The sequence below is a fragment of the Acomys minous genome (assembly GCF_964271855.1).
Source record: "Acomys minous genome assembly, chromosome: 13".
In the NCBI taxonomy this organism is placed as follows: Eukaryota; Metazoa; Chordata; class Mammalia; order Rodentia; family Muridae; genus Acomys; species Acomys minous.
The window spans coordinates 66151382-66178562 of NC_140495.1; the positions used below are offsets into that span (position 1 = coordinate 66151382).

At 37.5% G+C, this 27181-nt stretch overlaps 1 long non-coding RNA gene and 1 pseudogene across 2 annotated transcripts in view; both read right to left on the minus strand.

Moving 5' to 3' along the window:
- The window catches only part of LOC311581228, a 1115569-nt gene that overhangs the window by 926194 nt on the left and 162194 nt on the right, over positions 1–27181 (minus strand). The window lies entirely within an intron of this gene.
- LOC311580969 (alpha-enolase-like) lies at positions 1736–3521 on the minus strand (annotated as a pseudogene). The gene is made up of 2 exons: positions 2969–3521; positions 1736–2429 (listed from the first exon to the last, which is right to left on the minus strand). The product of its transcript is annotated as an alpha-enolase-like (transcript).

Below are 27181 nucleotides of genomic sequence, written 5' to 3' on the forward strand. Positions count from 1 at the left end.
ATTTTTATCTCACTTCTTGGGTTGTTCATTATACCCACTTGTTTTATTAAAACATTTTTTGGTTGTTTAAAAGTGTAGTGCTAAAAATTGGTTATCTGGAATATCCCAGTTTAGTGCATGGCTTTTTGTGCATGCTATATTAATTCTGTTATATAGACCTACATGTTGTATTTATTAAGATCTTATTCTACTTTCACTCCAGACTCCAGAATTTGGGTCTATAGTATCATGAGCTTTGAAGTTAATATTGATATATTAATACACTTTTGTTTGTCTCAAAAAGCTCTTCTTTTTTAAAGTAAAAATTATAAATGTTAAAAGATGAGTAATTTTACCTCATCACTCACTGTCACAGTTGTAGTTGGGGAAATACGTAAGGAAGCAAAAATTGTCACAGAAAAATCATACTAATCAACTGGCATGGCACACTGCATACAATACATCTTGATAATCTATCCTAGACTGTTGAAGTTATTTTTATAAAATTATGTTTGTTTCTCTTAGCTTAATTCTTAACCCAGCTATCAACTGAGACTCTTTCATAATACAAGGCTTTACAACACAATCTTGAGCAGTTTAAGTCTATTCTTATCCCTCTGTGCTATCTTGTCTAACTCCCAGAAAACATCCTAATGATGCTTATACTTTTTTTTAAACTTTCCTCTGCTCCAGCTCCTTCCACCTGATATTCCTTAGACCTTTATGAGTGGCTGAGTATCCTGGATGAACCCCTTACTTCCTCTCCTAACCCCTCCCCTGATGGCAGGAAATCTAGCCCTATTCTGTCCTCTGTTCAATGATTGGCTGTAACCTGCTTTATTGACACATCAGGGGTACAATTGGGGAGCAGTAAACTTAGCAAATTCTCAGAACAAAGCTTGCAACCATATATGAAGGGTACAGAAACCAACATTTAAACTACACAAGCCTTATGCCTACACTAGACTTTCCCATACTCTGTTGTTGTTTATCAAATTGTCTTTAGATGCTTCTCACAGATCTTGCCTCCCCCCAACAATTGAAATACCTAATATGAAGATTAAATCATAAGCACAGCAGAATGTTAGCATAAGAGTGAATCTTGCTCCTTTGTTTTCTCTCTTCTAATGATTGTCACAAACCCTTGGATTATCATTGCCTGAATCCCAGTGAAAGTGGCACTCAGAGGAAGGATAGTAGGTTACCAAGAAGAGACTTGGTACCCTATGAGCATATACAGGGGGAGGAAATCCCCCTCAGGAACAGTCATAGGGGAGGGGAATAAGGGGAAATGGGAGGGAGGGAGGAATGGGAGGATACAAGGGATGGGATAACCATTGAGATGTAACAAAAAGAAATTAATAAAAAATTAAAAAATAAAGAAAATCTCAAGTTACTGATTTCTCAAAGTATGGAGACTGGTTTTTTTCAAGGGTTACTGCTGATTTTATTTTACATGTAGAACCACTATGGGGAGCTTGCCTGTGACCACCTTAGAGCTTACACTGGAGTTATGAGGGCTCCAGAGACTAGGTGAGAAGTGGGTTGACAGAAAACAATGATTTAGACCAATCCAATGATTACAAAGCTGGGGCTTCCAGCAGAGTTCCAGATGGTCTAAGGAAGCAATGACATGGAATTGGGCCAGTCTTGAGCCTTCTCGATGACATCAGGGACAGGATCTAAACAGCTGGTTGAGTGGGCTCCAGGATCTCCAGACCTCACTGTACTTTGCTAGAGGGTTCCTGAAGGATTTTCAAGCAAACTTGGCCTTGCTGCCCAGTTCTTCCTCAATTGTAAGGATCTGATCACACTTGTCTGGGCACTCAGATTGTCAAGGGGCACCAGTCTTGATCTGCCTAGTACAGAACTATACCATAATGTCAGTGATGAAATTATCCTCAGTCTCCTCAGAGCCACAGGACACCATGACACCACAACCATTAGATTGGCCCAACTTATAGGCCTGCAGAGACTCATTTACAGAGCCTATCTGGTTTACTTTGAGCAGAAGGCAGTTGCATAACTTCTCACCAACAGCCTTGGCAATCTGCTTAGGGCTGGTTACCACCTGGGTGCCTGCACTAGCTGTGAACTTCTGCTAAGCTTCCCAGTCATCCTGGTCAAAGGAATCCTCTATGAACACCATTGGATATTCCCGGATGAAGGTTTTATACAGATCAGCCAGATGATCTGATGTGATGTTCCAGCTGGAGTCATCAGAGGACTTGAAGTCCAGGTCATACTTGCCAGACCTATACAACTATAGAGGCAGCCAGGTCCATGCGATGATGACCTGCTCAGTATAGCCAGTGTTTGCAATTGCAGTCTTCAGCAGTCCCAGTGCTTCTTTGTTTTCTAGGATGTGAGGTACAAATCTATCCTCATTACCCCCATGGTAGCATCCTTGCCATATTTCTCCTTGGCGACATTCTTCAGGTTCTGGTAAACTCCATGTTGGTCTGATGTATTTTGATGCTAATTACTGCTTGCTGTCTCTGCAACCCACCTGTACCTTGCCTAAGAGCCTAACCTGTTTGACCAATAAAAGGTAATCACACCTGGGCAGGGCAAATGGAACAGGCGTGGCTAAGGTTCCAGGTATTGGGGCGACAGAGAGAGAGAGACACCAGAGGAGAGGTTAGGTTGTGTCATGGGTAGAGGAGACGCACATGGCCAGCGTAGATGGAGACTTGGCCCAGATGATGATAATTAGCAAATATTTGGGATTATGAATGGTTGGTAGCTTGATAGAAACTATTAGAAGCAGATGGCATGGGATTGGGGCAGTTATCCCATACCTGCCCCACTACGGGAAGTAGTTTAGGGGATTAATATCTGCCCGGCCCCAGGTTAGCTAAGGCTATTTTAAAAGATAATAGGTGTCTGTGTCTTGATTGATTGCCAGCGGGTTAGAAAATACTGTAGTGATATAATCATGGGCCTAATAATAGACATTATTATGTCATACTGGTAAATTATCTGCAACACTGTGCTCCAATGTGCATGGCTTCCCGGAAACAGGATGCCCCCACAGGGAGAATCATAAACTCTTACATGGCCAGCTTCTTAACAGCATGAGAACCACTATTGATCACATTGAAAGCTGGGACCAGCAGGATAACATAAGGACTGGCAGCCATGTCAGCGATCTGAGGGTAAAAAGGTACCCCCTTTTCTACATCTCCAGCTTTTCAGACAGGCAAGGACATTCCCAGAGTGGTATTTGCATCAAATTTAGATTTGTTTTCAGTGCTGTCTCACTCATCAACTTGTCGATCTTCTCTTAGTCCACAACGTTCAGTTTCTAGCTAACCTAGAGGAGATGCAAGTTTTACTGATGTGCTCAACAACCTTTGAGACACTCTTCCCCATGTCTTATCACTGTCATAGAGTTCTAGGGACTCATAGATGTCAGTGGAGGCACTGCTGGGCACCACAGCTTGGAAGAGACCTTTTACAGTGTAGATAACGACCTCAACAGTGGGATTCCCAAGAGAGTCAAAGATCTCTCTGGCTTGAATCTTAGAAATAGACATGATGAATTTTGGACAGTCCAATCTCTGTGAAGTAAAGAAAGAGGTTTCTGCAAACATGGAAGAGAGTGTTAAGGAGAGACATGGGTGTGCTCCAGTACCTCAGCACCTCTCAAGACCTTTTTGGTAAATAGTTTTTAATTTGCAAGAGAATAATTGTGTCTATTGTTACTGTATGCTGAAATATCTTCAAAATAATATTCAAGTACAGGATTCTTTCTTTCTGCTTTTACTTATTTTATTTTGCAAGGAGAAGGCAGAGAGAGAGAGAGAGAGAGAGAGAGAGAGAGAGAGAGAGACAGACAGACAGACAGACAGACAGACAGACAGACAGACAGACAGACAGAGACTTATTCATTGTTCCTTAAGTACTGACTGGTAGAGGAACGATGCTTTGAGGTCCCTTTGGGTTACTGTAGCTATGGTGACTGGGAGAAGCAATGGATACTTGGATATGAGATGATGTATCTGCTCTATTATTTTACTGGAAATAATTCTCAGTGCAGCAGCTAGACAGCTGGGTGTGTTGGAGCAGCCACAGCCACCATATAAGTAGCCTCCTGAGACAAACAAGAATGTGAACACTGACAGGGGTGGTACAGAACCTTATATTGCCAGCAGCCTGCTTCACACCAATAGGAAAAGAACCAATTTTATAACTTTCAAGAGAATATAACAGAACAGACAAGAACTACAGAAGTGAAACTCCTCATAGTCATAGAACTAAATGTCATGCAGGATGAGAAGAATGCTGTAGGGAGAAAACTGTATCATATATCTTTAAATTTATACTAGCATCCAGTCCGCAGAGTTTTAAATTTGTCCCCAATTCAAAATGATTTCCATTCCAAGTTTTTCAAAGTCTTAATATCTGCCCTGTCTCCTCAGTTTCATCAATATCACATAGATAAGGAAAGGGTGATATTTCTAGTTTGTGTGACATAGATGATGCTCCTCAGTAAAATTTCCCTTCAGGTGTAGATCTATGAAACTTGAACAAATTTTACACATGCTACACTCCCTAATTAAATGTAGGAGCAGGCATGAGGAACAATTGTGAACATTTCGGTTCCAAAAAAGGAATGGGTAGTAAAGAAGAGTTACAGATTGAGTAATTTCTGAAATGTAGTTGGGAAAAATTGGACTTTGAAAATTCTATTTCAAGTCCAGGAATTAATATTGAGTGGACTGCTGAGCCCTTGTTTTCACCATCTGTTCGCTCAGGAGTATCCATCATCCCTTTACATAAAATGTTAGCATGTGCTTCATCAGATAGTTTGCCAGTCTGCTTTTTCCCATTCTCTGGCCCTGTTGGTCAAACTGTTAGAAATTCCGCTGATAAAAACATCTAAAGAGCTTGTGATCTTTCATGAATTGCATTGGATTTCACACAGGATCAAATGACTTCACCAACAAATTATTTTTAGATTCTCCATGTTTTTTTTTGTTTGTTTGTTTTAGGGGGGGCTCTTGTTGCTCTGGATAAAGGAAAAGCTGCTCAGTTTCCAACTGGTCCTCTGATTCTACTCCTAAGATCTAAAAGGGAGACACTCGCAAAGCATAATATTTTGAAATTTCTGTCTTCTAAAATTTTTACCAAATGCTATATCACCAAGTTCTTAACTGTTTTTCCTACCTCAGTTTGTCATCTGTTGCCATAAATCAGGCCAAGAGTTTCCATCTCATTAATCTGTGCTTCCTTATTTTTATTTTTAATTGTGTTTATTAATGTCTGCTGGTGTGTGGACATGTATATCTAAATGCAGCTTCCCACAAAAGCCAGAAGCGGATGTCTGATGCCCTAAAGCTGGAGTGATAGACCATCCTGAACAATGCACTGTGGATTATAGGATAGAACTCAGGTCCTCTGCAAGAGTACTGTTAATATTTATCCAATAAACCATGAGCATATACAGGGGGAGGAGGTCCCCTCAGTCACAGTCACAGGGGAGAGGAGTAAGGGGAAAGTGGGAGGGAGGGAGGAATGGGAGGATACAAGGGATGGGATAACAATTGAGATGAAATATGAATAAATTAATAAAAATATATTAATATATTAACAATTAATAAATATAATAATATAGTATATATAATTATACTATATTAGCATATAATGTTGTGTAATATATTCACACTATATAATCTATATTACATAATATTATACATGTAAATAATATATAATAATAGTATTTTTCTTGTTGCACACTGTGAAATTTAACATGTAAATATTTTGTTGGGGAATTTGACTCTTGTCTGTCACCTTTAATGCAATGTTGTGAAGCAACCAAGACACAGTGAGAAGAAATGTTTTTGCTTTGAATTACTATTTTTTGGATTATTTAATTTATTATTACTAATTATTCATATGGTAGTTCTAATTTATTTGTCAGTAGTTGTGGAAGCCCCAAGTGAGTCTCTCTAACTAACTATATTTCACCATTCTTTTTTCTTTCATGGAAAATAGGTTCTGTTTACGCAATCCCTCAGTTACTTCCCACTTGCCTTACCATCTGTGTCCACCACTTTTATGTCTTTCATTAGAAAAAATATACAAGCTTCTAAGGGATAATAATACAATACATCATATACAGTAAAACACAATACAATAAAGTAATGAACTAAAACAAAAACACATCAGAGTAGGTCAAAACAAATAAACATGAGGAAAAGAGCCCAAGAAAAGGCCCAAGCAACAGACATACATGCAGAGACCAACTGTTCACATACTCAGCAATCCTACGAAGACACAAAACAGGAAGTCTTAATATTTACACAAAGGACCTGGAGAGAGAGAGAGAGAGAGAGAGAGAGAGAGAGAGAGAGAGAGAGAGAGAGAGAGAGAGTTAAAACATAGTTGTTTTAAGGGTAGAACATTGTTATCATTCAAAAATACATCCACTTCAAGCATGACAATGGATTGAATGTAAGAATAATTAATGAACAAGGAGATCACAAATGTGAAATGGAGCAAGGATATACATATAAATATGGAGGTTTAGAAAAAAAGAAAGGAAAAGGGAAAAGTATGTGATTATATTATTTTGGATGTCTATAATTTGTGAAAGGCTTTCTATTTTCTCTTTTTAAAATTTTCTCTTTTTAATTTTCTCTCTCTGTCTCTCTGTCTCTGTCTCTGTCTCTGTCTGTCTGTCTGTCTCTCTCTCTCTCCTCCATCTCTGCTGGTGCACACACATACACACACACACACACACACACACATGCACATGCACATGTGGGTGTGCATGGCTTGTTTTGCATCCGGAGGTCAGACAATCACCTCAAATACTGATCCTCCTTTTCAAGCATGTGTGAGACCATTTCTTATTGTTTACTCTTAGATGCTGCAAATGAGAGTCTAGCTGACCTCTGCAATTCTGCAGCTTGTCCTACCACCCATCTTGACAAACTACAGTTAAGATTACTGATACACACTGTGCTATTCTTCTGTGAGTACACGTTTATGATTCGTGCTTGTGTGATAAGCACTTTATCTGCTGAACCATCTCCCAAACCTTAAATCAACTATGAGGAAATACTTTAAGCTGGGACAGTAGAGTAGAAAAAGAGATCCTTATATTTTATTCTTTAGGTCTTTAAACAGCAGAATTTACTAATATTGTCTTATAACCCTAAATTGTGTGTCCAGGAAAAGGAGGTGAGGCATCAAGTTATATGTGTAGAAGTGTTTTTATTTCCTCCTTTATTAATTTATTCTTGTTACATCTCAATGGTTATCCCATCCCTTGTATCCTCCCATTCTTCCCTCCCTCCCAATTTCCCCTTATTCCCCTCCCCTATGACTGTTCCTGAGGGGGATTACCTCCCCCTCTATATGATCATAGGATATCAAGTCTTTTCTTGGTAACCTGCTGTCCTTCCTCTGAGCGCCACCAGGTCTCCCCCTCCAGGGGACATGGTCAAAGGTGAGGCACCAGAGTATGTGAGAAAGTCATATCCCACTCTCCACTCTACTGTGGGGAGTGTTCTGTCCATTGGCTAGATCTGGGTAGGGGCTTAAGGTTTACCGCCTGTATTGTCCTTGGCTGGTGCCTTAGTTTGAGCGGGACCCCTGGGCCCAAATCTGCCTATCATAATGTTCTACTTGTAGGCTTCTAGGACCCTCTGGGTCCTTCTACTTTGCCTTTCTCCCATGATTCTCTCATCTAGAGTCCCACTAGAATGTCCTCTCCTCTGTCTCAGTTTCCTGGTAATGTGAAAGGAGCAACGAAGGCCCATTAAGGAAGAACTCCCTCTGATCAAGAGGATAGAATCAGTGGCCTGAATGGAGATTTGAGCTCCAGTTGTGTCAGGTTAGGCATCTCACCAAGGGACTGCCTAGCTCAATAGGTAGGTAGAATAATTATCACTTTAAGAAAATAATCACCTCTCCCCTCCAGAATCCTTATCACTAAACAGCCTCTTAGAGAGCACAGCCATGGGGCAGAGGGAGCTCATTAGCAGAGCCACAGGCTATGACCCCTGGGAAGGTCTAGGACTGGGGCCTCCCAGGGCCCTAACCAGGCTCTCCTTCAGTGGGGAGGTGAGTTCCCAGAGAGCAGGGCTCCACGCCTGAGAATACCAGGCAGGAGAGGCCCTGAGAGCACAGCTATGTCACTTCCTAAGTCTGCCCATTGTTTTCTTCATTATTATTTTGTTCCCTCTTTGTATTTCTCTTCTAAGAATGATGTCACTTACATTTTGGAATTTTGTCTTTATTTAAAGTTTCCCCTCCCACCTTGTGCCTGATTGGTCTACTGTTGCTGACCTCCATGCTGACTTAACTCAAGTATGTGGCATTTTTCTTTTTCATTACCTTCTCCAATTTTGTCCTCTGAGCAGCTGCTTGTATCCACAGCTTTCCATCCCTGTTGTGTTTTATTTTAAGCTTTAATAAAATTGACCTTGGGCTTCCATTTGAGCCCACTTTTAAATTATTTTATTAAGGAGACTAAGCATCACAGAAAAAGCAATCCTCCATCTCATAATAATAATCATGACAGTAATAAATATTCTCAGAATGGTTCAGTGCATGTAAATCATTGTCATTAGTACTTCATATACACATTTTGTTTAATTGAGAAAGTCCTGATGCAGTGATTTTTGCTTTGCTTAGATTTTAAACACTGTTGATCGGTCGAGTTTGTGGTGTGAACCTTGGAGACTGGAGGCTAAAGCGGAGGCAGACTAAAGTATCAAGCAATAGCCATTTTTATTCAGAGCATCAGACAGTTTATATGGTGAAGGGTTAGGAAGAATCACAAAAGTATCCAATCACAAAGACAAGGCATACTTGCCGAAAACACGTTTTTTCCATGGAGGCAAATAAATAAATAAGAATGGTCGGTTGTAATGAATAATCTGACCTAAACTTGCGCCTGTCCACTACACCTGGGAGAGGGGCAAAGCATATTCCAAGAATAAGTGTGTGTGCTTGAGGAGCCGAAGTCACAAGACGGTTGTTTTGTTTTCTTGGCGTTTACTCACAAGCACTCACAATTTCCCTCACACAACTCCATTCTTGGACCACATTCTGATAATATATGAATATACAGACTTAGAGAAATTGCTTGACATGTCAGATTTATAAATTACGTGAGACATGGTTTGGCTTTTAGAAAAAGAAGCAATTCTTATGAAGGAAAGTAAAAAATAAAACAATACTCAAGTTTGGCTAAGAAAAAAGTTACTGAACATGTGCCTAGAAGATTGAACATGCAGAACTGCACATAATACATGTCCTACACTGTCAAACATTACTGAACTTATCACTGTTTTCTGTTGTAGTTCCTACATTGACATAGAACTCCAAAAGTAAGTGATTTGGAGTTGATGGCTTCCAAAACTCATCATTTCTACATGTAAAACTGACACCTCATACTTTCTCCTCAATAATATCGAATCCTACATCATTTGGTGTGGTTGTATGGGATTGTTCAGAGTACTTCTGTAGCCTTTAGTTCAAGGTCAAATTGTGAATATTTGCTGTCCCCTATTCATATTTCTTAACTGGCACTGCAGTAGATCTTTCTTATTCTGCCACATTAAATTTTACATATTATTGTTTTCCTGTGTTTGACAAAGCTAATATGTTATTCTAAAAATAATGCCTTCCCAGCTATTCAAACTGAAACTGTATTAATCAAAGTGTCTCCTGTAAACAGACCTGGGAATGGATGATAAAAACTTGAAAAGCATTGCAAGGTGATTGCACAAAATCTTACAGGGAAATTTCTGTTTTAAAAAAAGAAAGCCCATGAAAAACCTTCTGATGGAGATCACGATGGTGACTTACAAGGGAAGGTGTAAGTTCTTGGATGCTTTCTACTGTGTTCATAAAATGCAGATGTGAAGATTTACCTTTAACTTTCAATATGTAGTAAATGGGATATCATCATATTTCTAAAATTCTAATTGTCCACAAACCAATATGATATTAAGAATAAGTATACATTCTCCACAGTTGAGCAGAGAATGGGGACTGATTTTCATATGAACTCTGGTGCCCCATATTTGACCACATCCCCTGGATGGGGAGGCCTGGCGGCACTCAGAGGAAGGACAGCAGGTTACCAAGAAGAGACTTGATACCCTATGAGTATATACAGGGGGAGGAGGTCCCACTCAGTCACAGTCATAGGGAAGGAGAGTAAGGGGAAAATGGGAGGGAGGGAGGAATGAGAGAGAAGATACAAGGGATGGGATAACCATTGAGATGTAATATGAATAAATTAATAAAATATATATTTAAAATAATAATAATAATAATAATAATAAAAAGAATAAGTATACATTTTTATTTGAATAATATTCTTTCCATAGAAGGTGCAGTCAGCCTACTGCTCAAATACACATTTTTTATTCCATATAGAGAAAAGGGGAAAGAAGTTAGTGTTAAAGCAAAGCTGAACTCTTTTCATTTTTTTTCACTTATTTTTCATTAGTAATTTTATAAACTATGTGGATTTAGTGTGGTATCTAATATGCATTGCTCATATTTTGCTCCAACCTTCCTCCACCTTTCTCCCACATCCAACAGCATCTTTCCATGCCCCTTAGTTCTTTTCTCATCAGCTTTTGTTTGTTTTCATATATGAGAGAAACTTGAAGTGGTTGTTCTGTAATAATGTAAGAACAGTGGAGGCGAATACTTTGTTTTGTTGCTGATCTCAGAACTGCTTTCTAATTCCTTCTGTTCTATTCTATTCTGTTCTGTTCTATTCTATTCTACTCTGTTATTTATTCCTATAGTGTCAGCTAGATGCTTACCAAATGCAGTCTATATTATATTGATATAAAATCCTTCTTTTCCTAAATTGTTAAAAAAAAGATTTTTTCAAAAGTCAGTGTTGAATTTTATCGACTGTAGAGAATCTATAAAGCTAAAGTTTCACAAAGAACATAAATTAAGTGCTGGAGAGATGGGTCAGCCATTAAAGGCTAGGCTCACAACCAAAAATATAAGAACATAATTTAAAATTAAAGACACTGGATGTTGTCCTTTTTCTCTATAATTTTGTTTCACTTATGATTTATACGTACTTTTTTTTTTTACAATTCTCTTATTTATACTCGCTATATTTATATGCATGATGTTAAATTCACTCATCTCTGCCCACCATGACTAACACTTTTAAAAGCATGTGTGACCCATGGCACATGTGTGGAAGTCAGAGGAAAGTCTTTGGCAACTGTTCTCTCCTTCGAGCATGTGAGAACCTGGGGTCTTCAAGTTTGGTAGCAGATGCCTTTACTCACCAAGCCACCTTACCAGCCTGATAACGGGTAAATCCACCCTTGGATTTCAGAAGGGATTTCTCAGAGAAAAACCATGAGAACAGCTTTAACTGAAATAACTCTTTTAGGATGCCTTTTAGGCTTGGGTATTTTTAACATACATTCCTCTCAAAGATACATAGAGATTTCCTGTTCTTATTCTTCACTATCCTCAGTCCCTGTGTGTTTTCCGTGCTTAAACGTGTTCTTGCACTCTAAATGACTGGCACCTGTCGGTATCCTCACTTTTACTGACACTGATATTTATTTGTCCAAGCAGCCATTCCAGGAAATTCCAACAATTGTTACAATCTTGATTATGTACACCTACTTCTTTGGATAAAGTCTGTATTCCCTACCATTCTCTCACCTTAAAGAACACATAGCTTCCCTCTTAATGTCACCTTTAGTCAAAACTTTTTAAAAAGTGTGTATTTTTATTTATGGGTATCACATGTATGTAGGCGCCTGTGGAAGACGGAAGGTGATAAACATTCTAGCACTGGAGTTATAGGCAGCTGTGAACCTCTTGATAAAGGCGCTTGGAACCTAAGTCCAGTCATCTATGAGAGCTGTCCACGCTCTCAAACTCTGAGTCGTCTCTGCAGAACCTATCGTAAATACCTGTGGAGGTCTGGAGGTGGGACTGTGAAAATAAATGGCAAAAGTGAAGTGTTTCTGAGCACACAGTTTACTCAAAATCAAACATGAAATGAAGTCAAGGTGTTTTTTTGTCTTTTGTTTTGTTTTGTTTTGTTTTTCCCAGTTCTCAGCTGTTTTGTGTTGCAAAACCTCACTGGGGCCTTGGTTCTCAGTACACAACATGTGCACTTTGCATTGTGTGTGACATAACACCAGGCGGCATTTAAAAAAGAGCCAACTAAGGTACATTGGCTCAAATCCAAGGGTATTGTATGTTATGAGTACCAATGGTTTTACAATGTGTGTGAAGGCTTTTGCTTTCACGGTGACACAATGGTTTAATTAAAGAAAACAAAAAATGCTTTTCTAAATACTAAGGAATAAACCTTGGGCTTTCTTATAACCACTGCTCTGTATAGCCAGCCCTGGAATTAAAACAAAACAAAACAAAAAACCTCTGTTACTTCCAAAATGTAAATATCAAATAAACATTTCTCTGGGTGGTAGAATGATATTAAAAGTTTCTGTGTGAGTTGCTGACTTGAATTTTAGAAAGACAAGAAATCCTTAAAAGCAATTTGTTTTTGGATTAGGAAAGAATTTCTAACTATATCTGAAATGCCTCTAAATGTTCTTTTGCAATTGTGTGTTTTTTCTATACAAACTGATATAAACAGAATTAATAATTATAAAATAAAATGTGAGTGAATTTTAAAATATTTTAAATATCTGTATGTTTTAAAGTATAAAATATCCAGATAACAGTAATTTTAAATTTTATTTAAAATGTAGCTACATAACTCCTTGCCTTCATTTCCTCCGTCCAACATACAGTGTTTTATAGAAAAATAAACAAATAGGCCCATCTCATTGGTATACCTTTAGTCTAGTTTTTATTAAATGACACAATTATAGATATGCTGAAGAATTATTTTGAGTGAATCTTTATAGTATATCAGTAAACAATTGATTTGGGCTTATATACCCACACACATAAATATATCACTCCTATATGCTGCCTTGAGCAGTCATAAAATTGATTTCCATTCTGTCTCAAAGTCTTCCTAAAATCTTCTCTTGGACCAGCAGTCAGTATTCTTTAGAACCTGACACAGTGTGTCACTCCTCTGCTGGCAGTGTGTAAGTAGTTCAAGCATCATTGAGAGTGCATGCACATCGAAGACCGACTAACCTTCCTGCTCTTTGAAACATGATCAACCTTCCCAGGACACTTTCCCCCTTGCTTTGTCCTGGTACTCATGGAACTTCACAAGCACTGACCTTCTTCCAAGAATAATGTTTCTCCTTGTACGTGAATGCCTACTTCATTCAAACCTTGGCTAAAATGTCACTGTTGCAGTGATATTTATCTTTATCTAAAATTAGAATTTTCTTATCCCGATAGACTAACATTCCCAAAAACTTTTATAGCATTTATAACATATCACAAAATACAAAAGTTTAGAGTATGTAGCTTTTTTAATACTTTGTCATATTTGGATATCTCTTTTTTCTTCAAAGCAATATCTGTGAGGAAAGAACTGGTTCTCTTCTATTTAGTGATTATAATAAAACTAGTTGATGTTTATTGCCCATAGTAGGGTCATTATGTTAACTGAATATGAGTATGGAATATGCATAAGTGGCAGATTTCATATGAAGTTTCTATTAGGATGCAATGAATGTATCGAGGAGCCAATTTCCCTGTGAATACACTTAGAGGCAGTTGTTTAGAATTTGGAGCAAGACACCATACACAGATCACACAAATACCAGATCTGAAACTTGGAGAAGAGCTCTTTTTACCTATAAACACTTCCAGGAATTGTAGCTTGCTAAAAGTGAATATACCTAACGTACTTTACCTATTGTTTCAAGCAAATATCTCAATTAGCACCAAGGAATCTGTTTTAGCCATCCTTTCTGGTGACAAGTGATACTTAGGTATTATCAAGAGGGCAGTCTTTATTCTTTATGTTAATACCACACAAAGAAGAAAGTACCATAAAGAAAAAATACCAAAAGACACAGATGAGACATGAGTTTGCATAAGAGTCAGTGAGAAGGAAGGGATAAAACAAATGAGTGAAAATGGGCAGATGAGACAGGAGAAGCAGGCCAGCCACAGCTACACAGACAAACCATGTTCCAGATTTACACTCACAATGAGGGACCAATGAGTGGGATAAGAAGATGGACATGTTGGACATGCATCGGCCATTGACTTCTTACAAAGCTATCATGTTCTTTATATAATTATACCTGTGCACTGATTACCTGCTGTTTCATCTGCTGTATATTGTGTGGACATGTTTATGCAACAACAAATTTCTTGCAATTGCAACTAAAAATTGAACTGCACCTTGCCTTAGACTTAATGATTCTAAAGCCAACAAACTCCAAATACCTTCCATGCTAAAGATTGTCCCAGCCAGCGGGGGTTCAACTAAAGCTCAGGAGGAGAATTCTCCTGTATAGGGACAGAACACAAGACATGAAGAAGGAGAGTAAGTCTTTGATCAAGCTCTCAAAATTTATTTTTCAGGGAGAAGGTTTTATAAGGCAGAGGGCAGGGAAGCATATTACTATGACAACCCAGCTGCAGGCTATCTCAAGATGCAAGGAATTCCAAGCAGGTCACAATGCTCTGACACACTGAGTATTTCGCTATCTTTATCTATCTAACTGCTAAACTACAACAGAGTGACTCAATTTAAATCTTATCTTTAGTCTAACTGCCAAACCACGATAGGGTCAGCTGGTTTCTCGTAATGAAAGACTGCTGGAGAGATAGAAACCTAGGCTCTGACAAGATGGCTGAACATTGGCCATGTGTCCTACAGTCCCCAACAAAAGATCATAAACTGACCTGTTTCGAACAGCCAATATTTGACAAAAGGAATTCTAAATAAAACGGCCAGTGGCAGCAAGAGATTTCCCTCTGGATAGAGATGACTCAGATAAAGTTACCGGGAATTACATTAATCAATCTTCCAAACTTCTGTAAAACTGAAATGTGTATATATGTAATTAATCATATATTTCTTACTCAACAAATGGATGAGTTTTCAAACAGTAGGCATCATCATAGTATACGTTAGTAAGTCCTAAAATTATCTCTGTCATTAACTGTCTCCAAGTTAATTATTCTGAATAAATTTGAATATTATAAAGTTGATGCATAATATATGGTTTTTCTAAGTATGTTAAATAAACAGTTCTAGGATTATTTCATGAAGAAACTGTAGCTATTAGGAATCACTCTGTATACTTTTCCCAAGCATGATTATGTCACAACTTTTCAGTTGTTTGTCTTGTTTTGTTTCCTAAGATGTTAAAGTACCAGGCAGTTGCTTTAAATTTTAATTTGCATATTAGTTTTAAAATTACTTACTTTTACTTTTGCTTATATCAACATGTGTATATCTATGTGTACACCTGTGTATATAGAATATATGGTATTCTCTATTATTGATGATATATAAAAATTCTTTACATATTTTATATATGCATGGGTAATTGGGTATATGTATACAAAGTAGCACCTACTATAAGTTAAAAAATATATATATTTTCCGTACCCCAGCTCTACCTGAAATACCCAGAGACAGGAGCCATCAGGGACTACTATCAGGCAGATATCAGGATTGAGAGCCCCCTCAATTCCTTGCCTTCAGGGTTCCTCTGGGAATATCTAGCAGTGGTGAGGTCTGCACTGTGCCTTCCACATGCCAGTTCCTGGGTCTCAGCTCTACCTGCAATCCTAGAAGCCAGAAACTATCAGAGACTACCAGACAGGTCCCTCTAAGCAAACCTGCAGTGGTGTGGTCTGCACCGCACTCTCCACAGACCAATTCCAGGGCCCAAATCCAACCCAGAATCTCAGAGCCCAGTAGCCACCAGGCAGTACCAGAAGCGTGCAGCCACCAGGTCCTACCAGCTGTACCTGAAATTCCAGAGGCTTGCCAGGGACAACCAGATTGCTAAAAACTAGCATCTGGAAACACTCAACAAAACCCAGGGCAATATGGAACTGCTAGAACTGAGCTATCTTGCTACAGCAAGCCCCTGATATCCTAACACACCTGAGGCATAGGAAAACAACCTTAAATCTAATCTTATGAAGATGATAGAGGCCTTTAAAGAGGAAATAAAGAAATACCTAAAAAAATAAGGGAAAATACAATCAATGAGGTGAAGAAGATGAATAAATCCCTTAAGGAAATACAGGAAAATACAAGCAAACAGGTGAAGGAATAGACTAAAACTGTTCAAGACTCAACTATTGAAATAGAACCCATAAAGACAACACAAATTGAAGCAATCCTGGACATGAACAGCCTAGGAAAGAGAACAAGACCTATAGATGCAAACATCACTAACAGAATAAAGATGTGGAAAGAAGCAGCTCAGACATCAAAAATATGATAGAAGAAATTGATACATCAGTCAAAATAAATGACAAATCTAAGACATTTATATCACAAAACATCCAATTAATTTGGACACTATGAAAAGATCAAACCAGAGAAGGACAGGTGTAGAAGAAAAAAAAAATCCCAGCTTAAAGGCCCAGATAATATCTTTAACAACATCACAGAAGAAAATTTCCATAATGTAAAAAAAGAGATGGCTATAAATATACAAGGAGCTAACAGAACACCAAATAGAATGGAACCAATAAAAAATTCTCCCTTCCTACCACATAATAATCAAAACAGTAAATGTACAGAACAAAGAAAAAACATTAAAAGCCTAAATGGATAAAGGCTAAGTAACCTACAAAGGCCGACCTATTAGAATTTCATTGGACTTCTCAACAAAGTGTTTAAAAGTCAGAAATGCCTGGGCAGATATCATGCAGACCCTAAGAGACCAAAGATGCTATCCCAGACTATTATATCCAGCACAACTTTCAATCACAATAAATGGAGAAAACAAGAAAATCTATGAAAAAAAAAAAAACAAACAAGCTTAAACAACATCTTTCCACTAACCCAGGCCTACAGAGGATACTAGAAGGAAAACTCCAACATACGGAAAGTAACTACACCCAAGAAAACACATGAAATAAACAATTACACACAAGCAAAACCAGAAGAAAGGGACACACACAATACTACTACTACTACTATTACTACTACTACTACTATCACTATCAAAATTACAGGAATCAACAATCATTATTGGTCATTAATACCTCTCAATATCAATGGACTCAATTCCCCAATAAAAAATACAGGCTAACAGAATGGATGCAAAAACAGGATCCATCATTCTGCTACATATATGAGTCACACTGCAGAAAAAATTATAGACATTACTTTAGGGTAAAGGGCTGGAAAAATATTTTTCCAAGTGAATGGACTCAAGAAATAACCATGATTAACTATTCTATTATCCAATAAACTAAACCTTCAACCAAATGTAGTCAAAAGAATGACACTTCTTACTCAACAAAGGAAAAATCCACCAAGATGATGTCTCAGTTCTGAATATCTATGCCCCAATACAAACTATCCACATTTATAACAGAAATAGTACTAAGCTTAAATCACAAGTTGAACACCACATATTAACAATACAAGGACATTTTCTCAGCTATGTTCATAGAAGCCTTATTCATAACAGCCAGAATTTGAAAACAGCCTAGATGTCCATGAACCAAAGAATGGATGAGGAAACTGTGGTACATGTACAGAATGGAATGCTACTCAGCTATTAAAAACAAGGAAATTCTGACATTTGTAGGCAAATGGATGGAACTAGAAAAGATCATCCTGAGTGAGGAAACCCAGATCTAAAAAGACACACATGGTATATACTCACTTCTATGAAACACACTATTGACTGTGGCAACACGATTCTGAACTATAAAGATTCATTTTTGTAGTCTTTTCATGCTTTCTGAAAGGATTTTTCTTGAGTCTCTCAAATGTACCATTACGGTTACTAGTTCTCACTTCTTAAAATCTGGGTCCTAAGCCATGGTACATTCATTATCTTGAGGCATGATGTGTCTGATTAATTTACTTAGCTTATCTATTTTATGTCTGAGGCTTGTGGGGGCTGTGGAGGACTCAGTGGAGGGGACAAGGGGAGAGATACTTTGAAGAAAGATTATTTTATCTTATTTCTTACTCATAGCAAGCTACTTCAAACCTTTTACCTTAAATAGATATTGTGGTAAACAACCAAACAAAAATAAACATGGAGAAAAACATAGCTCGAGTCATCTTTTAAATGCTACCTGTAAACACAAAGATCTGTGGGAGTGAAGCTGTAGGAGATGTCCATTTATTTGGTAGAAAGTTAACCCACACTTCAATATAAAACATGATATATGCTACCATAGTAGTTTTGAGTTGGGATTTATCTTCAAAAAATGCCTAGAGGTAAACAGTTGCATGAACTTATATTGCTTAAATGTAAACAAATTAATGACCCTTTATGTGGAGGTTTACTCAAGACTCACTAGGAACCTAACTATTCCCTCTGGTTTCAAAATGTGCATTATTTTTTTCTTTATTACTGAATTTCACTAAATTTGAGCTCTGAACAGACTTAATTAGGCAAGGGTTATTAAGTTAGTTTTTAATAGGGACATTATTAAGATAAGACATTAATTTTCTATACCAGGTAAGTAAAGAAGTACATAAAATGTCAAGTAATCATATTTAGGTTGTTTCCCCACTTTTAGAATCCTCCATTTTATGTCAAATTATATTTAATTAAAGACAACTCACTATCAGCTTTACCTATAATTTTAAGTTGCATGCATTAATTTCTACCTGGTTTTTGGAAATTTTAATTCTATTTGGGGAACAAATTGATTAGTGACAGAAGCTGTGTTGGTTATCAGTACATTTAAAAATCTACCCATCTTTATATTTTCTTCAAAACTCCTCACAAAAATGTCTCCTTTGTAGCTGGCATGACTTTGAGCTTATTACTAGAAAGCAATTGTGAAGATATTAAAAGATAATGGTTCCTCTTTCTGCTCTAGACTCATGTGTTTGTAGGTGTGGTCCAAGACATCAGTGAGTCTGTCATTAAGTCTCAGCAAGCAGTTTGTGAAATGTTTCCCATTGACACTCAGGGAGTATCATACCTTACTTATTAATGAGGATTGCATATGTGCCAGTGGTTGGTTACCAATCTCAGTTGTCCATTGATGTTAGGGACTATTTATTGCCAGCCTGTATGGAAATTTTAGATACCTGTTTATGGAGTGATATCAATCACAGTTTCTACCAGGTCTGAAGCCAAGTTTGGATGTGTGTGTGTGTGTATGTGTGTGTATGTGTGTATTTCCATACTTCTTTATAGGAAATGACATTGCATTTAAAACCTTATGATAATTCAACATTTTCTCTTCATTTTACTGTTTTACTGTGCAATTTGTTTCCTGATTAGATCTAACTGATAGTAGGGTGAACAATTAAAGGAACATTTTCCTAATTCCCTTTATTACTAAACAGAAAACATTTTTGTAAATTGATCATATCCCCCTGGGATATTGTCTATTCTTCCTTAGAAAGCCTGTGTCAAAAAGATTCATAAAACAATAAAAGGCAAATGTTGAATATGTAATTATATAGTTATGGACAGAGCACTTAGATTCACAATTGAGCACAGGATAAAAATAGAACTCGTTCTTTTCTAATTATGACAATAAGTATGTACCATCTGAATTTTAAACCAGCCATGTGTGAGAACTGTGATATTTCAACATAGAGAAAATACAGCTTCTTTTGAACATGCATGAGCAATCACACTGTAATGACTGCCAAATAGAGAAATTATTATCACTTTAAAGATTTGTTTTCACACATATTTAATATATAGCTGTCCTTTTAATTTATAATATGTCTTTCTTTTATTTATTTATGATTTTATTTTATTTTTGTGAGTTAGTTTCAGGTGTAAGTGTACAAGTGTGTACATTACATTTACATGCAGTCACTAGAAAAGGGCATCATACGGCTGGCTTTACCAATCTGTGTATTATTCTCTTGAGAACTGGCCTCTTCCTTATTCCTGAGCTAGGCTGGTGGCCTCCTCACATAGCTGGATTTACTGTTCTGTGCAGAGAAGAGTGACTTTTCACATGGGTGCTGGGGATTTCTTTCTCATTGATCTATCTCTTCAGCCATGAAGTGAATGTTTCTACAACAAAAATATTTCAAAGTTTGATATATAGGAAAAAATTATTAGATGGTATTTTAGTTCCATTGCTGCCGATGTTATAAAATACCCCACTAAAAGCCACTTAAGGGAGAAGTGTTTTCTTTTAGCTTACAAACCGCGTTACAGCCCAGCATTATATGCTAGTCTGCGCAGTGGGAAGTAAGACAGCTACTCCCATCACATCCTCAGTCAAGAACAGTAAGAAAGGCACACACACATGCTTACCACTCAGCTCAGCCTCTTCATACTTACAAAGCTCAGAAACTGAACCCAGGAAATGATGTTATGCATAGTGAGCTCGGTTCCCTCATATCAACTGATGTAATTAAGGCAATCCCCTATTGACACTCCTAACACCAACTAGACAGTCTTTCACCAAAACTCTTTTCTCAGGTTTTCTAGATTTTGCCAAATTGATGATTAAAACTAACCATCCCACATGTTCACCAAGGATCTCAGAAGAATGCTCTATGTTCTGGGGACCAAGTTAAGGTTGATATCAATGTTAATAAAGAGTGGAAAAATCACAAAATTTTTTTTGAAAGATTGTTAGCTCCTGTGACTAAGTGTCTGGATGCTGATCTGTCATTTTGTGAGTGTCTGGAGAGGATGCTCCTTGATGATGCAACCTACACTGCCTGGAGAGGAAGCCGACTTTTGTTTGAGAAAGCTAGGGAACAGGGCACAGTGCTTAATTTGTACTGTTGCTGACTTGGTCCTCTTCTACCCACTTCTGACGACCTTGCTACTTGAGAATACTTACTTCCTTTATTCTTATTGTGCGTTGCTGGCTGAAAGTCCCTGTCATTGCAGTTGTCAAATGTATTGTGACAAATTAAAAAAAAATAGTTAAAAGATACCACCGGTTCTAACACATTAAAATTCCTAAAGAATTTGAGGCAGTAAAAACAGCAACATCTAATGTGTGGGTGCAAAGCATACATTTTATTAATTTGTGGCAGTTTATTAAGAGGCAGCTTGGAAGATCCTTATGTAATCTAATATTTCCTCAGGACACAGTGCTTCTATTGCTGTGTTCTGAGTAAATCCGCATGAACTGATGGATTATAGCTCCGTACAGAAATGAGCACACGGCTTCAGAGAGATTAGGATAACCTGATTCATCATTCCATAAAATAATTAATATTAAATAGGACTTAAAATATATATGTTAATTGAAGAAACTATCAAATGGGGCTATCTTCATGACATATTGTGTGTATATGTATGCACATGGGTGCATAAACATGTTTATGGTATTGGGCTCACCCATGTAGGTTGTCTGCGGAGTGCTGAGCTGGTGTCAGTGTGCATTTACTCACCAGTTTCTCTCTCTACCTTCCTTTTGGAGACAGAGTATCTTACTGAGCTTGAAACTTACAGCTTTGAGTAGACTGGTTGGTCAGTAATCACTTGTGATTCTCCTGGTTTCCCCAACCCGAGTGCTGGGGTAACAGATATGTGCTGCTCTGACCAAGTTTACCTGGATTCTAGGAATCTGAACCAGGGTCTTCATGTTTGGGAAGTAAGTACTTTACCCATTGAGTCATCTGTTTAGCCCCTATGTGAATTTATAGAGGTTTATGTTTCATAATGACGTCCAGCCAAATCTCTGGTTGTTTTATTATAGCTTTTACATCCATTGTCATAGTATGAAAAGTTCATCAGTGGTCGTTAAGTCAGCCTTTGAGGTGTTACCTATGGTTTCTGCATTTAGGATATTCCTTGTTGGTGAATAATAGTGGGGTTTTTGTCACCAAGTGGGGGAGTTGGTTCCTGGCAAAAATTAGCCTGACCTTAGTACAATGCCGAAGGAATCAAACAGTGACTTAATCAAATGGCCATGCCTGACATCTCTTACATTATTTCTCCATGAACAGCACGTTTATTTTAATTTTTGGTCAATCTCAATTTACACCTGACCACCATCTGGGTTCCAGTTGCCTTGAGAATCTTTCCTGTCATTAGCAATTCAAATACTTCTCAGAAGTCCCTAGGGAGATGGTGTAGGCAATGAGAGCCAACCAGTGAGATACAGGCAAATTGACAGTCAGATGGTTTTGACATAGTCTATTTCTCAGCCAGATGGAGATCAACAGGTCAAAGCCAATGGCTCCTAAATTTGTAAGAGTCCTGTAAGTTTTAGATGATAGACTACTTGCTGTTTAGGCGCTCAGATACAATGTTATGTAAGCATAAATCTAAACATTGATTGAAAGGTATGCTTATATTGGAACTTTTGGGACAGCATTACAGAAATATCTGGTAATTCAAGAATTACCTAAATGCAAGGAAACAATGAATATATATGTGAAAAAATTGACATTGACTATAGAAATTTGCCTTTAGATGTCTCTGATTAGTTAATATAAATATAATGAATCCCATGTATTTGACAGACATTCAGTCAGTGAGGGTATTGCTTTGATAAACTGAGTGATAAACATTCAAGTTTTTATTTGAATGGAATATTTAATGTATCAAATCCCAATTATAGAACATGATGGATTTTAGAACTAGTGATATACAGTTGATAGATTCAACATGGGCACCAGCTGATCTAGCTGATGAAGCCATCATAATAGCTTCCTCACGAGCCAGAATAGTTGAGCCATCAGTAGTTATTCACAAGTAGAAGTGGGGTAAAGGAAGTGATTAACAAACACGTCTCTCCATTTTAAAAATTCAATGAGAATGTAGAACTGGGAACATTGCCTTGTGTTTTTCATACCATAGTTTAATTCCTGTGACCGAACTTGGAAGGCACTATAGCACCATCTTTATCTTACCAAAAATGTAAGTCTCTCAAATTACCTCAATTGTCTAGCGTATTAACACTTACAGCATTCCAAACATGTCCGAAACAGACAAAGCTGATTCCGTGGTCCATTCTGACTTTCCAGGTAGCTCTTTCTGTCCAAGTTGGATTACTTCACTCTTGGCCAGGGTGTGACATTGGCTAGAGTCCTAAAACCTGTTCAAAATTTTGCTATCAGACTCGTATGAAAATGAAACTCTGAAGGGCTGAGGATATCTGTTTCAAAAAATTAATGGCTCCTTTTGTTGACAGTAGTGATGCCAAGTTCCCTACCCTCATCAACTCAGTGTTTGTTAGGTATTGGAATGGCCCTTCAAGGGCAAGCCAGAGTGAATTTTAATAACATTAGTTTATGATGTCTTGATTCCGCATGCTCCTGGCCACCAGCCATGTCATCACCCATACCTACCGCTTATAACAAAAACAAAGAGAATTTGGTCAGCCTTAAAAATATGCACTCTATACTGATATTTAATAATAAAAATGAATCCCTTACTATTCAGGTGAGTAGCAATCTAGCCTTATCAAAGCATTGGAATTTGCAACAAATTAAATTAAATTTTCACCAAAAATAGGAAAATAACAATAGAGTTTTCATACAAAACTTTTCATTTATACAATTTTAGCCATCTGTCATGACAAAGGGGATGAAAAGTACTAGGGATGTGGGGTAAAAACCTAAACCTTGTAGTTTTGCTGGAGAGATAATTGGTTCTCTTTAAAAACTAAAATGTTGATGAAAAAGACATATTTTGCATCAAAGTAGCAGACTTGTCACTTTTTCTATAAATGCAGTAACTTTTATCATTTCATCTAACTGTGATAAATGATTTTTAATAGGGCATAAAATTCCCCATCCCATGCAAAGGTAACAGAAAATTATTTCCCTAAACTTCAGTTCTTGAAAGAAGATATTGACTGTATGTCTCCAATCTAACTATTGATAAGGCAGAAATGCCCCCCATCTTCACAAAGGTATTTTTTTCTTTGGGAGTAAGGCCTAACCAAGTTGTCTTCAGTTTTATTTTATGTTACTGAACATTTACAACAGTTCTATTGTTATATCTTATGTAATTCCAAGTTCTTTATCACTGGATTATTTCACATCCTCGATTCCTATAGGTATTTTATTCAAAGCTCATATATCTATGTCAGACATAGAAGGGCATTTAAATAGTCATGTTATTAAAGTGCGTCTTCAATACTTATATTTGTACTCATAGTCCTTGAAAGCTCTCAATCTTTGTCAGAGAAGCTGCTCTCTGAAGAGGCACTAGTCACTAGAAAGATTCAGAACTGGTCACATGACTGAGAGTCAGGGACTGAATGCTCAGCCTAAAGAGAAAACATTTTAAAATATATATGTATTTGTATATACGGTTTTATTAATTACTTGAGAATTTCATGTGTTTTTAAAGTATAATTCAATTTATGTGTATGAGCATTTTCCCTGAATGTATGTGACTATTGTGAGCCTGGGTCCTCTGCTAGAGCAACAAGTGCTACCAATTACTATTAATTATCTCCAGCTCCAAACAATGTATTTTTCATCATACAATTCCTAACTTCCCCTCCTTATTCCTTTCACAGCCAAGCTCACTTCCCTCCCCTCCCCCAAATTAAGATCCTCTTCCTTCTCTTCTTCCTCCATCCATTTTTAAATAACCTACACAGTATAATTCAGGCTTCCAATATATTCTCAGATATGTGGCTTTTCACTGGATTGTGGCTGACCATCAGTACCATACCCTTGAAGAAAGCTGACACTTCCTCCCACAGAAGCCATCAACTGTCCATCACTCCTCAGTTATGCTAGTATATTTACTGGCTTTATATTTAAAGGTCTTATGTAGAAAACCACAGCTGCTGTGAGTTTTCTAAAGAAACAGTCCTCTTATGTCCAGAGAACAATCTCGCTCTACTCTAGTCTTCCCCAACCATACACACACATACACACACACACACACACACACACACACACACACACACACACACACTATATTATGAAAATCTATGAAAACATTTCTGTGCTGAAACGTGCTATTTAGGACAAACTAAACATGTTGTAAGACTGTAGGTACTGGTCATTGTCTCAGAATAAACCACGTCTTTGTTCTTTTTGGGGTTAAGAACTCTATTTTTGCTTGTCCAAAGATCATTCATTTTCACTACAGAAGAAAACTTGATTAATGCCAGGTTCCAGAATAGGCTCTTTGTACCCAGGCATTTGTACTGATGCCTTGGGTGAATGTTGGTGAATTCTTCCTGAGACTTGATTTTAGTTTGGGTTGGTCATTTTTTTATAACATTGTTTGTTTGTAGCACAATTGATCAGAGAATTTTATTGATAGCTCAGTCTTTTCTTCTGTTACATCTCCAATATGTAGCATTGTATTTTTATTTTGTATTTTTCTATTTATTTCAATATTGGCCCTATTTAGCTCAGAAATTCTAACATTAAAGAAACCAGATAAGAGGAACTTTTTTTTTGCACCAGACCAATAAACTAGATGTGTCATGGGGAAATCCTCGGGACTTGCAAAAGTCTGTAAGAGGCTCAAGACCACATACCCTATTGCTGTATTAGAAGGAATCTTCTTTACTTAGCTGTAAAGACACACACAAAGGACAATAGTACAGATTTTGGATGCATGCATTTTTCTTCAAATGCATATGATAAACACAGGTCCCAGTGGGAAGGAAAAACAACATGATACATGAAGAAGTTGTATCCACACACAGCATGTAAACCTGATCCATGGCACACATCCCTCCAAATAAAGTAGATGGTTTCAAGCTCAGGGAAACAGATAATGACACGACAATGAGAAGCAGAAAGTCAAGGATGAGGGAAATGTTTGGAGAAGAAAATTTGCTACCTAGTACTCTGTCTTGTTGTATTTATGCTTATGGTAATCCTCTTTACTAATATTTGAAGAAAAAAAAGGAGATACTTGAGATTCTCCTCCCTTTTTGTGTCTAAGCAACAAAGCTAAAAGATGATAAATGAGCGGACTATTTTCATTCAAATCTTTACATATCCAACTTTTCAGAATACCTAACTCCCCCTTTTGGTTTTTCTTTATTTTACTTTATTTTTATTAATTTATTCTTATTACATCTCAGTGGTTATCCCATCCCTTGTATCCTCCCATTCCTCCCTCCCTCCCATTTTCCACTTACTCGCTTTTCCTATTACTGTGACTGAGGGGGACTTCCTCCCCCTTTATATGCTCATAGGGTATCAAGTCTCTTCTTGGTAGCCTGCTATCTTTTTGGTTTTTCAAGACATGGATTTTCTGTGTAAACTGACAGTCCTGGAGCCCACTCTGTAGACTAAACTGGCCTCAAACTCACAGAGATCTGCCTGCTTCTGCCTCCCAATTGCCAGAATACTCAGACAAGCATGTAAGATGTGATTTCTGGATAAATCCTAATCAGCATGTATTACTAAGTATGTTTCTGCTGGTTTAACTTCAACTCCTTGGCCTGAGAGGAAGCCCATGCCTGATAATGCCTAGATGGCCAGAAACATGAGACTGGATAATCCAGAGACATAGGGTAGAACCAAACACGACTGCCTTGATGGGTTTTCATCAGAAAGTCTTCCTCTGGCAACAGATGGGTGATGGTTCGAAGAGACCCACAAGCAAATATTATGCAGAGAGACTATATATTGGAAATCTCCATCAGTTCCTTCCCATGGGAGACTGGGAAACCCTGTGGAAGAGGGTGACAAAATACTGTAGGAGTCAGAGTAGAAAGAGGACACCAGGACAACATGGCTCACCAAATAAACTAAGAAGGGCTTACATGGCCTCACAGAGACTGAAGCAGCAACACAGGGTGTACATGGGTCAGCACCAGGTCTCCTACATATATGTAATGGTTTAGTTTGGTATTCTTTTGAGACTTCTACCAGTAGGAGCTGGTGTGTGACTTTCTGACTGCTTTTGTGACTCTTTTCTTCCTATTGGGTTGCCTTATAGAGACTTGATATAAGGACGTTTACCTTTATTTATTACATCTTGTTTGGTCCTGTCTGGTTGTTGTCTCTTTGGGACCTGCTTTTTTCTGAAGAGGAGATGGATGTGGAGTGGATTCGCAGGAGTGAGGATGTAAGGGTAGCTAGGAGGAATGTAAGGAGGGGAAATATGGTTAGGTATATTATATGAGTGAATAATCTGTTTTCAATAATAATAATAATAATGATAATAATAAAAATGATGATGATGATGAGATA